We start from the raw sequence: 14691 nt of genomic DNA on the forward strand, positions 1-14691 counted from the left end.
TTCCCGAACATGTCTTGCACAACGCGACCACGTTAATTGTGACCCGGAACAGGAAATAAGGGAACGCAAGCAGGCGGGACAAACCTCTGTGGTAATTTAGCGCGCTAGCCATCCCGAGCATGCAGGCAACGCCCCGAACACGCGCACCGCGCTCCCGAAGACGAAAAACGGCGCGCGAACGGGCCCAGCAAGCAACTCCGCATGCTTGCGGAGCTACGCGTAGTTCGCGGAGTGCAACTACGTCTTCGCGTAGCTCCGCGGAGTCCGACTCCGCGAACTACGCCCAGGGTTACTTGATACCCTGGGCATAATCGGGAATGTAGGTACGCCCGAAATTCAAAAAGCCCAGCAAAGATTGCAGTTTCTTCAGTGTTGTGGGAGCTAGCAAAAGTGCGCATTTCTCCAGGAAGTGAGGAGCTAAACCTCGAACTTCATTGTTGAGCTTGTAGCCCAGGGACAACACTGTGTACTCTGCAATGTGACTTTTTGCAAAGTTTAATTTGTAACCGAAGTCCGCGAACTGACAAATTAAGCGGTCATCGCGACACAGATGCGGCCATATTTCGTCTGTGAGATAGATGTCATCCACATAGGAACAAGCATGTGGGTCGAGTCTCTCTAAGAGAGAGACTATGCGAGCCGCAAATACGCCTGGACTGTTTTTATAGCCCATAGCCAAACGGCGAAAGTGGCATTGTTTGCCACCACTGGTAAAAGCTGTCCATTGGCTACTAATAGAGGACAGATTATCGCAGAAAAAAACCATTGGATATGTCAAGTGTGGTTTTAAACCTTTTACGCACAAGACTATCCATGAGAGCGGAACTGTGAGTATTTTGGACCGCACACGTACGACAGTGTGAATTTAAGTGGCGGTAATCCAACACCAAACGGTATCAGCCGTCCAGCTTCGTCACAGAAAAAAGAGGGTTATTCATCGGAGACACACACACGTTTCAATTACACCATGATATTCCAATTGTTCAAGGATTTCTGCTACGGGAGCTTTCGCTTCACGTCGCATGGGGTATTGGGTTTGAATCTCATGTCTGGGGGAGAATTTATCTCAGCCACAATGAGTGCGGTACAAAGCCGGCGCAAGCACCTTAGCACAATCTTCTGCAAAACGCAGAGCCTGCTCCTTCGGGACAGTGCGCGCGAAACTGGGGAGGATCACCTCCTCCCCTTGTGGAGCGGCTAAGACAAAAGGTGGGGGGCCAGTCGACCTCCGCCAGTAAAATGTCATAAGTTGTAGTCAGATTTTCCCCCAAAAAACCTTTTATAGTACGCTGTATGTCACCTTCAATGAAAAGATCAATTTCAAAAAGCCTGTCAGGGGGAGCCACTCTAATGTCAGCTGTCTCTACTACAACGATGGTGTCAGTCGCTGTTACCTTCAGTAGTGGACGCAGCGCCTCTCGCACTATGGTAATCTCCGCTGTGCTGTCCAACAGCGTGAGTGCCCTTCTCAGTTTCTGAAGCTGCGTTCTCACTATCTGTGACATATCTTGCTGTTAAAGCCGCAACTTTTTTCTTTTGAAACTGAGGCCTTTGACGTGGTGAGTGTTCCTGCTTGCCTTTTCCGTCAGCCTTACAAGGCTGCTCACGGCTCTGGTGGGCTCCTTGTCCTCTGCTGCCGCCTCCTCCACCGGTGGGCAAGACTGATGTTTCCTGTAAAGAACGAGGAGAAAGTTGTTCAGGAACCTGAAATCTATCAGGTGACTTAATCGTAGTGCAGTCGCGCAACTCATTAGTTCGCTCAGTAGAGGCAGGTGTATGTGAAGCAGGATGGGACCCCTGTTTCTGTGGCTGTTTCCCCTGTTTTTTATTCTAAATCCAATGTTTCGGGAACTTTCTGGCGATCATCCTTATCAGAAGACGCCTGTTGAGTTTGCTGCTGTGTTTGTTTTTTAGCAAAAGGCTTAACACCTAAACTTTTACGGCCAATGGTCTTATAAGCCTCCGTAATATTTCTCGGTAACTGATGGGGTTTGTCGGCATCAGGGACATCGCACAAAGCATTAGACACTTGTAAGCTTACCGCATCTCCCTTAACATTAGCAAGGACGAGATCGCGAACCATGTGAAACGCTCCCACGAGACGCATTCCTAACTAGACAGCTGCCTCTGGCCAGTGTTCATCTTGAACATGTTTATTGACGGAGAGTAGGACAGCCATTGACGGGGTGCCAAAGCACCTAGTATAGACTGCCGCAAAAATCACACCCCCAGTGGTACAGCATTTACGTCCGGCACTAAGTCTTTCTGCAAACTAATGGTAAGGATCCTGTGTTTCTCCACAGGAGTGGTATTCGGGAATACTGCCTCCAGTTGGTCAAATTTCTCAGCAAGCCAGAAAGGCATTTCATCCTTATCTTGGGGACGCTTTCCCATAACCGCATTAACCGCAACGGGACTAAGCTTCAGCCCGTTCGGCCCAACTGGATGCGCCACACCACCCGGGGCCCCACCCGGAAAGTTGCGGGAAATGTAATGAACCAGACCCTTTATCACTGACACCGCAGAGGCATAAAGGGGATTTAAAAGGAGCCGTACAACGCAACATATTAGGGTGCGGAGTATAACAAGCTAAAACAGGCCAAGAAGCGCCTGCAATTGACAATGGTCCCATTCTGACCGCCGCCAAACAGTGGGGAAGGGCGGCATTAAACCAAACATCATGCTGCCAAACAGAAATTGGAACTTCCTGTGTCTGATATGGAGCGTACTCTGCAGGCACGGCAGCCGGAGTATAAGTGTGAAAGACACCAGTATTAGCATCCACTGCAGGAAACGTGACCCATGAGTGGAACAACTCAAACGGGTACGCTGCGTCAGCAGATACAACAACCACTGCCATGCCTTGCAAAGAAACTTGAAAATCCTGCAAATGATTGCGCACAGCCAATCGGCTGTGTACTGGGATATCAACTGCAGTCATATCGACACAGTGTAAGATTTGTACAATGTAATATAAAAGCACAACTGGGTAGTAATTCTTTCGTTTTATATTATCAAGCTTGAAGAGACCTATATAACTATAGGTACTTTTATCCGTCACCACTATCAACCGGAAACAGTAGTGAGGGGGTCGTGGACTGATATAAGCACTACACAAGAGTCTCACAATAAGACCACACTCGTTGGTGGCGCCATGTTGCAAGGATCCTGCTCATAGACAGAACTGTGCACAGAGACCTAGGACATGAGTGAATTGTGGTGTACCAGAAACTCACCTCAGTACTTAGAAAACCCCCAACCAGCTAGCATCAGTGTCACATTAGCTCTACGTCTAGCTCTTTGTCCTATAGCAAAGCAACCAATGATTAGACAACCTAGAACATGCGACTTAGTACAAACTCAGGAATGGTGGGAAGTAAGAACACTCTTTCGTTATACTCTCATACCAGTCCACAACAGGAGTAAAAAAGAGACACGGTAAGGTTAAACTATTTATTTTAACCACGTGATCTCAGGTGCAGTATCTTAGCCAACATAAGCAGACATATGATTAGAAATAATATGGTCAGCATTGTTACAATTCCATAAAATACAAAAGGAGAAATTATATTACAATGATGGTGAAAACAAGTCTTATAGCGCCTGGTTTTAACACCCTGCCTTTATAGGAACTATGTTTATAAACTAAAGAAGGTCTCTTAGGCTTGTTTGGGGGACCCATTACCTTTCCGCTCAGTAAGAGTAAATCACATCTGGATCAGCAAAAGCTCTCTGCATCCCTAGAAACGGAAAATCTTCCAAGTGTCTGAAATCATGGCAACTGTGCGATAAGGGCGCCAGAATCTCAGTTGGCTCACAGCTGCCAAATTGTTGTGTCTAAAAGCGTTACTCGATCATGTCGAATAACATCTACCCTGTTATGATAACCTTGACGGCTTCAGCACTCACTCTGCAGACTAGGGGCACGATGTAAGTCTAGAGATGCCAAAAACAAACCCTTTCTCTGGTGTAGACCTTCACGAAGCCTAACTTACAAAAACAGTTATATGCAGTGTTGTGTGCAAAAGGTAAAATGGCGTTTAAACTTCTAATAAGCCATGCTAACATAACATGCATGCAAAGCAGGCCTTAGGCCACACTGCAGTACATGAACCTCAGACATGTCAACTTGGGAAGAGAGGGCAAGTTTACACGGGTTGCTAGATCTGCTGTGTTGATATCTCTGAGGTCCCTTTTCCAAATCATCGATTTCGTTGGTTGACCCTTCCTTAGAGACACCACCAAGTTGATCTGGAAGAAGATGCTGTGGTGGATGGACCAATCACAAGGGGTCATGGTATCCATTGTGATGGTTTGTTCAGCGCCCAGATACCCCTTCGGTGGTGATTCGTGTGCTATTCAGTATTGGATTTACATGATGAGGTTGGCCGGTCACAATGTTGAATCAGCTTGTGATCACTCAACAAAGATTTGAGGCATGTTACAGCCTGGTCATTAGGGTCAGACCAGTGGAGGTTGAAATCAGAGAGGTAGATGTGGGACAGGGCAGAATCATCTTTGCCATAGATGATTTCCATTGATTGTTCGATGAAGGGGAGGTTATCCCCAGGTGGGTGATAGAATGTGTGTACTTTGCACACTGGGTGATTGTTATTGGAGATGTTAAGACATGTTGATGGCGTAGAAGACTCTGAGAGGGAAACCACAACTGTGCTCCGGTGTATACAAGCTAAGACGCCTCCTAGTTTCAAAGCTCTGCCTAGATGAATTATGTCGTGGGTTGGGGGCACTAGGAGGTCTAGGATAGGAGTGGAAGAGGGGTTGAGCCAAGTTTCAGTGAGGATGATGATGTCTATCTCATTGCGTTGGATGAGGTCGATGATATCAGAGGTGTGTTTGCTGGCTGACCTGCGGTTGAGTAGTACACATTTAAGTTGTACCGGTGTAAGGGGGGAAGGAGTCTGTATGATGTTCACTCTCATGAGGTTGTCGTTCTTTATGACTCTAAGGTTGTGGAGGGGGTTCTCTGTTCGGGTTTGGGTGAATGGCTTGTATTTTCCCCATAGGACTCTTGTTGGGGTCTAGGATAAGCGAGTAAGAGTTGAGTAAGTCATCGATATCGTTGAGAGCGAGATAGGCCAATAAACTTCTGGGGCAGGAGGGTGCGTTAGGGAGGGGTACGGTTTTAGAGGTAGAGAGGGGAGAGATTTGGTTAAGGCGAGCTCTAACGCTAGCACTAGCAGGGGCTCTGGGAAGATTCGCACAGGAGAGGAAGGAGCTTAACCAGGGGAGATGTTCTGATGAGAGGGCTTTTAGATCATGAAGTTAGGCTGTGAGATGGTGCAGCTGGAGGGATAAATCATCCAGGCATTCCACCACCAGGTCAAGGTGCTGGGGAAGGGGTAGAAGTTGTGTGGGGAGAACTGGCGGGGAGGAAGAATCTCGTTGAGTGCCAGATGGGTCAGTGGCGGTATTGAAAGGTTCAAGAGGATGGAATTGGTCCAGGCGTGCCACCAAGTCTGGGTGCTGGGGGAGGTGTAGAAGTTGTGTGGGGAAAACTGGCAGGAGGGAAGGGTCTTGTTAACTGCCAGATGGGTCAGTGGCGATATTGAGAGGTTCCCGAGGGGGGAGTTGGTTACTGAGGATTTGTGGTGTTCCAGGGAGCCTTGATAGAGTGGTTGGCAATGGTGTGTGGGTTACTGGCAGTGCAATGGGTGGAGCATTCGACCCCCCACCCTGCAGGGCAGAGGGTCAATAGGGCAAGGAGGGAGGTGCATCCAAAGAGGAACTGGGAACAGCGCTGTGGGGTAACCTTGTGGATGCTAGCGCTAGGTCTTGGCGCAAAGGGGTTGTATTGTTAGCTAATGAGTTTTTAATCTTCATAAAGAGTTTTTCGAACTGTTCTAGGTTTCAATCCAATGCTTGAGTGAGAACGATCCCGTTGTTATAAATGGTAATGGTGAGATTGGCTTTGAAGATTGGAGAGGAAGTAATGGAAAGACTGAAACCATGAGGTGTTTTCTTTACCTGTTTGAACTGAAATAAGGATATCAGGGTTTTCCTCCATTGGGCTCTTCTGTTCGTGAAAAATATTAGGTCGTTCAGGAGGTTGCCATTGGATGGACAGAAATAGGTGTCAGATATAAGCAGTTCCAGGTGACTTTTGATTATATTGTGTTTGAATTTCTTAGCAGCATTTTTAGTAAGGTTAGGAGAATAAGTAATCTTAAAGGCAATGAAGCCAACTTGAGAAAGTGAGCCTTCAGTAGCCTGGAATGGGCGAGCAATCTTCGGCGCATCCCCGGATGTGGTTGTTGAATTCGACACCAGCCAATGGGGCTGGGGCGCTCGCTGTGGAGAATTTACCACAGGAGGATGGTGGTCAGCAGAAGAATTAAAGTTGCACATAAATTGCCTAGAGTTGCTGGCCTGCTCCCTTGCCATCAGGTCTATCTCACCCCTGAAGAGCAATTGTTGCATCCTTCTTCGAATGGACAATGCCTCCGGGGTGAGATATAAATCGACTTGGGGGAACGAGGTCCCGTATGCTAGTCAGCATAGTGAAGGAATTCTGGCATTTCTGCCTAGATCGCAAGATCTCTGTCGTGGCAGAGTACCTTCCGGGGATGCTCAATCAAGTAGCAGACTGGAACTCCAGGTTCCTCAGAGACTACAGCGATTGGAAGCTTTACCCCTCTCTGTTTGCTCAGATCATGGATATGCGAGGCCCATGCCGGAAAGACCTGTTTGCCCCTCGCCTCAATGCCCAACTTCCCCTGTTCTTCAGTTTGAGGCCGGATTCGATGGTGATGGGAACGGACGCGTTCCTTCACCATTGGGGGCATCAGAGGAAATGTGCCTTCTCTCCGTTTGCCCTGATCCCGAGGGCGGCGGCCTTTGTCCGTCGACAGAGAGCTTCATTAGTGTTGGTGACACCTTTGTGGAAGACTCAGTCGTGGTTTCCCACACTATTGGAATTATCTGTGGATCTTCCGTTTCAACTTCCGGTGTTCCCGACTCTTCTCCAGCACCCAGTGGGAGCAGGTCACCCACTGGTCCTGCAAAATCAGCTAACACTGATGGTGTGGACGCTCTCAGGAGACATGAGAGCATTGCAGGCATTTCAGAGGCGCCTGCCAGCTTTATGCAACAGGCATGGGCTCCATCCACCCGAAAGCGATATTCAGATTCCTGGAAGAGATGGATGGGTTGGTGCCTTCAACGGCAGGTGGATCCTGTGGGATCAGATTGGACTGAGATTTTGAATTTCCTTTCGGAATGTGCAGAATTAGGCCTTGCTTACAGGTCAGTTAATTTCAGGTCCGCTATTTTAGCAGGTCATGATCATGTTGATGGTAAACCCGTGGGGATGCATCCTCTGCTTTGTAAATTACTTAAGGGTGTTTGGGTGGCTAACCCACCTCGTCCCAGGTATTCGACTTTATGGGATGTCTCCAAAGTTCTTTCCCTTCTGGAATCCTGGCCAGATAACGCTGGTCGGTCTCTAAAAAACTTTCTGCCAAACTTACCATGTTGCTATGTCTCATTTCCTGCCAGAGAGTGTCTGATGTTCGGGCCTTAGATCTGGCTGGTAGGATGTTTTCTCCACAGGGTGTCTCTTTTGTGATCCAGAGACGAACGAAGACTATGTCACGTTCAGTGGAGTATCCTTCTTTCCCTCATAATAACAAGTTATGTGTATTACAATGTTTGAAATGTTATGTTAAGATACTATTGCGCACAGATCTGATCTGTTGGGTCAGTTGTTAATTGCTGTCCAGAAGCCTTTCAAACCAGTCTCTACCACTTTAGCTAGGTGGGTTCGATGGGTGATGTCGGAGGCAGGTATTGATGTTTCTGTTTATGGTGCCTACTCTGCGAGTAGGGCTATGGCCTCCAAAGCCTATTTGTTGGGATCTCGTTTGGAAGACATCCTCAAAGCAGCTGACTGGTCTTCATATTCTAGGTTTAAAGTTTTCTATTATAAGCCTATTTCTCATGTTTCTGATGCTGTGAATGATGAGCTTTGAACTAGCATAATCGGAAACCAACGGTCCTAATGTAGAATACAAAATTTTCCAGCTATCGCAACAAGAATTTTAGATTCTATTAAGGACACGGAGGTGAGGATTATTACACCCGTTGGGACAGTTTATTTCAACTGTTAAGTTGTTGACGGTTATGTTTATAACACTGTTATCTGCCCACCCTATGAGACGTGAAATAGTGGGTTCCCTTTCTCAACCTTGTTTCTGTTTTAGGAAATGATTCCAACAATAATTAACTGGTCGCTCCGGATGGAGATGCATCGCCCTCATGACCGAAGCGGATGACTTCGCGTGCTGTGGATTTATTCTCCATTGAGAATTCGTAAAGGAACTGTTCATCTCACCGTTGAGAGTTTAAGACTGTGGTTTGGGTTCTTTCTTATGGACTGAGTTTGCGCAAAGAAATAGGAAGCCAGTTTGGTGCCTCTCTACTTTAAGATGCAGTGATTGGCTGTGATAATGGAGGCGTGATTCAAAGACTCATGGGTATTGATGTTTTTACAATGTGTAGTTTTATTTTCATTGGCTGCTGTGTTTGCAGTAAAGAAATTGAGTAAGCATAATCCTGGCCTCCGTGTCCTTAATAGAATCTAAAATTCTTGTTGCGATAGCTAGAAAATTTTGTATTCTTCGAGATAAACTGCACTGTGCAATCACATGACCCGTGCCAATTTCTAAGTTGTCTTGAATTGGGTAAACAACACAACTAGCAGCCAATAAAGAAGACAACCAAATAGAGCATTGGAACATATTTTTATATTTAAATGTGCGTGCATCTTAAAATGCTCAAGTCACTGTCTGCATAATGAAAGCTCGACTGGCCCAGTTTGTATGCATCGTTCATCATGGCGTGCATCATTATAGACGCTAAATTCATTCTGACTTGCTAATCAAATACAATGCTCCTTACTGTGCGGTATTAAAGAAAGTGCACCTCATTGACACATTGCCAAGATTCAGCTATTGCATTAAAGCACACAATGCAATTGTGTCATGTCGATGCTGCTGAAAGGTTCAACACATTTCATCTTTAAAGACGGTCCATGCTAGGAGTGTCTTGACTTCCATGATATGGCTTTCATTGCCTCTTTTGTTCAAACAGGAAGGAATATTTGCAGCGAAGCTTGTGCCTACCTCCCTAGAGCCGGTGCAGAAAGGTGTGCACCTCTAAAAGAGACGTGTGGCTCCTGGAAGGACTATCTGGCTCTTTTTACGAATCCAGGACTGTAAAGCTGTGATCAAAAAAGCTACTTATGTAAACTGCATAAAGTCGATCTTAACATGTATTTTAGGTTCTGCTATGATTTCAAAGCATACATTGCTGAAGGCAAACAGTAGTGCGACAACAGGCTGCTCTCATCTGTTTAATAAAGCAATGCCCATTGGTCGGATCTGTCAGTGATGTTGGCAGCTCGCTGTTTGTTACATCTCGTTTCTGTGCCGCACAAACAAGCCTGCTGCCTTTTCTCTGTGAATACTGAACTGCTCAGGGTCCAGCGATGGCTCTGTTTTGGTAAGTGGCAATGGGTGTTTATTTAGCTGTAATCCCTCTTGTGGTTTTTAAGTCCGTGTGCAGGACTGGTGCACAGAACTACACGTGGGCGGAACTCCGCAGAATCTCACAGAATATTTATGTAACTCTGTGGAATTTCATGGAGTAAAACTCCGCAAGTTCTGCCCACCCCTAGAGATGGCATTGGAAATATCAAGGACCAAAACTGTGGTAAGCTTGGAAGACAAAGCAAAGGGGGTGATGATGATTTGTACAGAAACGGGAAGCTAGAGCAGATCGTTCCGTGTGTCAGATGAGGAAGATTACATAAGCAGACTGAGTGCAAGGTGAGGTTAACATTTTAGATTTGCTGAAATGTATTAACAGTATGATGAAGAGCACCTAGCAATAGTAAGTTACAAAAGTCAGTGCTATTGAGTTCCATTGACTTGACCACTAATTGGCAGGATTGGAGAGGAAGTAAGAGGAGAAGTTTTAGCGGCAGAAAAATTTAAGTTTGTTGACCTCGGTTGAGCAAGGTAATTCTCAAGCAATTATGAAACCTATGTTTCAGCTATGAAAGACTCGCTTCTTGAGGAATTCTGAGTTGGGTGCGCCAGAAATTATCTGGACTCCATTGCGGAGAGGTGCATCCAAAGAAATATGTATTTAGTTTCATGGCGTGTTTTTCCCATCCAATTCTATGTCAGGACCGGAGGCTTCAGATTATGCTATATCTTCCTTCGCTTTATTAACATAAAGACTCCACAGCAGCTTAGGAAAAGATATAATAAGAACAAAAAATGCTTTAAACATAAAGCATTGACGTAATGTTCAACAAATCAAACAACAACTCCCAAGAGTCTCTTTGCATAACAATATTCCATAGTCCTTCCACTCTGTCCATCATCACTATATAACCGGACTTCTCATCATCTTCCTCCTCTTTCTTCGCTGCTCCCGCAGCCAGATAAGTGCTTTCCTATATTTTTCCCTTTTTCAATGTGATTGATTGTGTTGTGTACGATCGTTGGGGGGACTCATTGCATGGTTTATTCCCTTACAGAGTCCCCAGTTGCGGGAACGTTCTTCGTTCCTACGCGACTTTATTTCCCACTTGTGTGCGGTGTGTACATAGACCGCCAGGGGGCGGCCTGTCGTCTCGCCGACCCTTCGGCGCGCCTCCGCAGTGCCAGGAGCCTCGCCGTGGAGTCTGCTTGCGCAGGAGCCAGCCCTCGCGTACCCCTCTGACACCTGGTGCCCCGGGTCTGTAATTTTCCTGCTCTTGACGCCCCGTTGGGGTCTGTATGGCGGCTCGGACCGCGTGAATCACCTTCGGGTGTCCTTTGTGCACCTCTTTATCCAAAGTGTGGCCTAGCGCGCTTGAGGGGTGCGAAGACCCGGTCCCGGCGAGGAGGGTCTGCGCGCTTGGGGGTTGGTGCAGCCCACCTGCCACGTCAGTTGGCCCAAAACGTGATCGCAGCCGCTTGGCCTGCCCACATTCGAGAACTTTCTCGGTTGCCGCCCTCTTGGGTGCCCCACATTTGCCCTTGGTTCCGAGATGGAAGGGGAATATGAGGAGGAACCCTGCCCCTATCTGCAGGACGACGAGTTCTACCAGGCGGTGGACAATTCCATCTACCGCTGCGTGACGGAGGTGGTAGGCCCCATGGAAGACCGCCTTTCCGCCCGCATCGTGGAAGAGTGCGCAAAGCTGGCAGCGGCGCATGTGCCTCCGTCCCCCGAGCTCCCGGGGACATCCGGCGGGTTGCCACCCGCCCCGAAGAGGCCTTGTAAGGAGGGGCCGTCATCGGAGGCCCAAGGTGTGGACAGGGGCGCTTTTGAGCGTCTTCGTGACGCCTTCCTGGCTAAGGCGACAGCGGTGCCTCCTACACCCTTGGTGGATCCTAGTGCTTCAGGGGACGTGTCTACGGCCCCCGCCTCCCCAATCTACGACTCTCCGGACACGGATGACGACGGGGAGTCGATCCGATCTTGGCTTCCGGCGCCCTCTGCCAAGGAGATGCCCCGGGATGAGTCGGGCATGCTGGATCCGGACGAGATAGTCCACCCCCGGTCCGCAGCCTGGGCACCGGGAGAGACGGTGGCGAAATTTGTCGCGGGCAGGCTGCGCAAGCCCCTGGAAAAGGAAGCGAGGGGTTGCCTACGGGGGGGAGTGCCCTCGGCCAACTCTGGAAGGGAAAGTGGCCATGACCCCAGAATTGGACCCCAAGATGGCCACCTTCCTGGCGAAGTTTATGAAGGACCCCAGGAAGGGGATTGACCGGTCCTGGCGGGCCTGCCAGGACAAATTGTTAGATGCGGTCGGGCCCGCCACGAAGATCCTCGACATGGCGGAGGAGGCTAGAGCGAATGGCACCGCCATTTCACCGGAGGTGCTCTCGAATTGGGCCCAGAGGGTGATTGTGTTTTTGGGCAACGCCAACTGTGCCCTGTCAACTGAGAGGCGGCGTTCGCTCCTAATCAAGCTGGACCCGAAGTTGGGGGACCTGGCCTCGTCGGAGGCGGGTGCTGTGGCCCAGGGTGGCCTCTTCGGTGAGCCCTTCATCAGGGAGCTGGGCAAGTTTGTGAATACGTTCACGTCGCTGGATAAGGCCCAGTCTAGCATCAAGAGGGTGTTCCACCAGCGTTTCTCTGGAGGGGCCGGTTGCGGTAGGGGCCGCGCGATCGGCCGTGGTCAGCAGACCAACAACAAAGGACAAGGCTCCGGAAGAGGTCAATACCAGACCTCTGCCAACTATACCAACTTCTACCCCACCAGGGGACAGCGCTTCGGCGGCAGAGGATTCAAGAAGAACGCCGGACAAGGAAATGCCCCTGGTAAGTGTACTTTGTTTGGATCAGGTTCCAATTGGGGGGCGGCTGGCAAGCTTTTACGAGGAGTGGGAATTGCTCACTGCCGACGCTTGGGTTTTGCAGACTGTACGAGGTTTCCATATCGAGTTTTACGACCAGCCCACTCAAGCGAGGCCCCCGCGCCCGATGGTTTTTTCAGAGTCAGACGCGCGATTGATAGACGGGGAGATCTCGGACTTGCTGCGCAAGGGAGCCATCCGTCTATCAACGCGCCACCCGCATGGGTTCCTCAGCAACGTCTTTTTAGTGGACAAGACGGATGGGGGCAAAAGACCTGTGATCAATCTCAAAGAGTTCAATGGGTGGTTGGTCTACCGTCACTTCAAGATGGAGGGGATCCACCTCCTGCGAGACGTGCTCCTGCCTCGGGATTGGATGGTGAGACTGGATCTCAAGGACGCCTATTTGGTCGTCCCCATCCACCCCCCTCATCGTCGTTTCCTACAATTCCTGTGGGACGACAGGGTGTTCGAATTCACCGCTCTGCCGTTCGGTCTTTCTTCGGCCCCGTGGTGCTTCACGAAGGTCTTCCACCCGGTAGTGGAGTTTCTCAGAAGTCAAGGGGTCCGTATGCTGGTATACTTGGACGACATCCTCCTCATGGGGCAGTGCCCAGAGGTGCTGGCGGGCCAGCTGCGTCAAGCTGTCGGCTTGCTCCAGAGGCTGGGGTTTGTCATCAACGGCTCCAAGTCGGTTTTGGTTCCCACTCAGCAGATCACCTTTTTAGGTTTCGTGGTGGACTCGGTACAGGCGGTCTTGAGCCTGCCGGGTCGGAAGGTCGCAAAGATACGACACCTGCTTCGGCAGACGAGCGCGAGGGATCATACGTCCCTGCGCCATATCGCCAAGGTGGTGGGTCTTCTCTCGTCCTCCATCCAAGCGATTTTCCCAGGCCCACTGCACTACAGGGCTCTCCAACGCCTGAAGGCGCAACATCTGCGCCGTGGGATGAGTTACGATCAGTGGGTTCCCCTCACGGACGAAGTGAAGGAGGAAATGTCATGGTGGCTATCTCACATGGAGGCATGGAATGGTCAGGCGATCTTCGGTTCGGCTCCGGACCTGATCATAGAGTCCGATGCCAGCAGGTCCGGCTGGGGCGCCCGGTGCGGGGATTTTTCCACCGGCGGCACCTGGTCTTCCGAAGAACAACAATTGCATATCAATTGTTTGGAGCTCCTGGCGGGCTCCTTCGCAGTTCGTTGTTGGACCAAGGATTCGGTCAAAGCTTGTGTCCTATTACGGATGGACAATATTTCGGCGGTTCGCTATGTGAACTACTTAGGAGGTCCTCGGTCCCGCGCCTTGGCGGACTTGGCGAAGGACTTCTGGGATTATTGCCTGTCTCGTCACGTTGCGGTGACGGCGGAATATCTGCCAGGCCAGTGCAATCAGGTGGCGGACTGGCACTCTCGACATCTCAGGGACGCCAGCCAGTGGAAACTGGATCCGGAAGTCTTCCGGTGGCTGCACTCCCTCTGGGGCCCCTTCTCGGTGGACCTCTTTGCGTCCCGTCTCGACCACCAGCTGCCGCGGTTTTACAGCTGGAGGCCAGACCCTCTAGCGGAGGCCACGGACGCGTTCTTACAGGATTGGAGTCGGGAACAGCCGTTTGCGTTTCCCCCGTTCTCCATGATCATGCGAACGGCGGCTCAAATACGCCGCCAGGGTGCGGAGCTGGTGTTGGTTACGCCGCTCTGGAGGTCTCAAGTATGGTTTCCGGTTCTTCTGGAACTTTCTTGGGATTTTCCAATCCTACTCCCCCTGTTTCCTCTGCTCCTGACAAATCCGGATCAGGAACCGCATCCTCTCGTCATGCAGAACTCTCTCCGCCTCGTGGCGTGGAGGCTCTCAGGAGACGCTGGTCGCTCCCGGGCCTTTCGGGGTCTGCTGAGCACTTGCTCTCCAAAGCATGGGCCGATAGTACGACGAAGCGTTACAGATCCGCTTGGCTTAAGTGGATGCGTTGGTGTTTACGAAGGGATCTGGATCCCTTGGTCGCAGGCCTCGTTCCCGTGCTGAATTTCCTGGCACATTTGGCCGACAAGGGCCTAGCGTATAGGACGATCAATGCTATTCGATCGGCGATTTCGGCTGGCCATGACAACATCGATGGCCATCCAGTAGGGGAACATCCTTTTGTGTGCCGGCTTCTGCTAACCATCCGCCTCGCGCTGCCTCCGGAACCCAGGTACTCCGTCCTTTGGGACGTCAATTTGGTTCTGAATTTGTTCCTGTCGTGGCCGGCCAATTCCTATCTGTCTCTTAAAGAGCTGTCGGCGAAGTTAGCCATGTTGTTATGTTTGGTTTCGT

Source organism: Lissotriton vulgaris, chromosome 6 (genome assembly GCF_964263255.1).
Source record: "Lissotriton vulgaris chromosome 6, aLisVul1.2, whole genome shotgun sequence".
NCBI lineage: Eukaryota > Metazoa > Chordata > Amphibia > Caudata > Salamandridae > Lissotriton > Lissotriton vulgaris.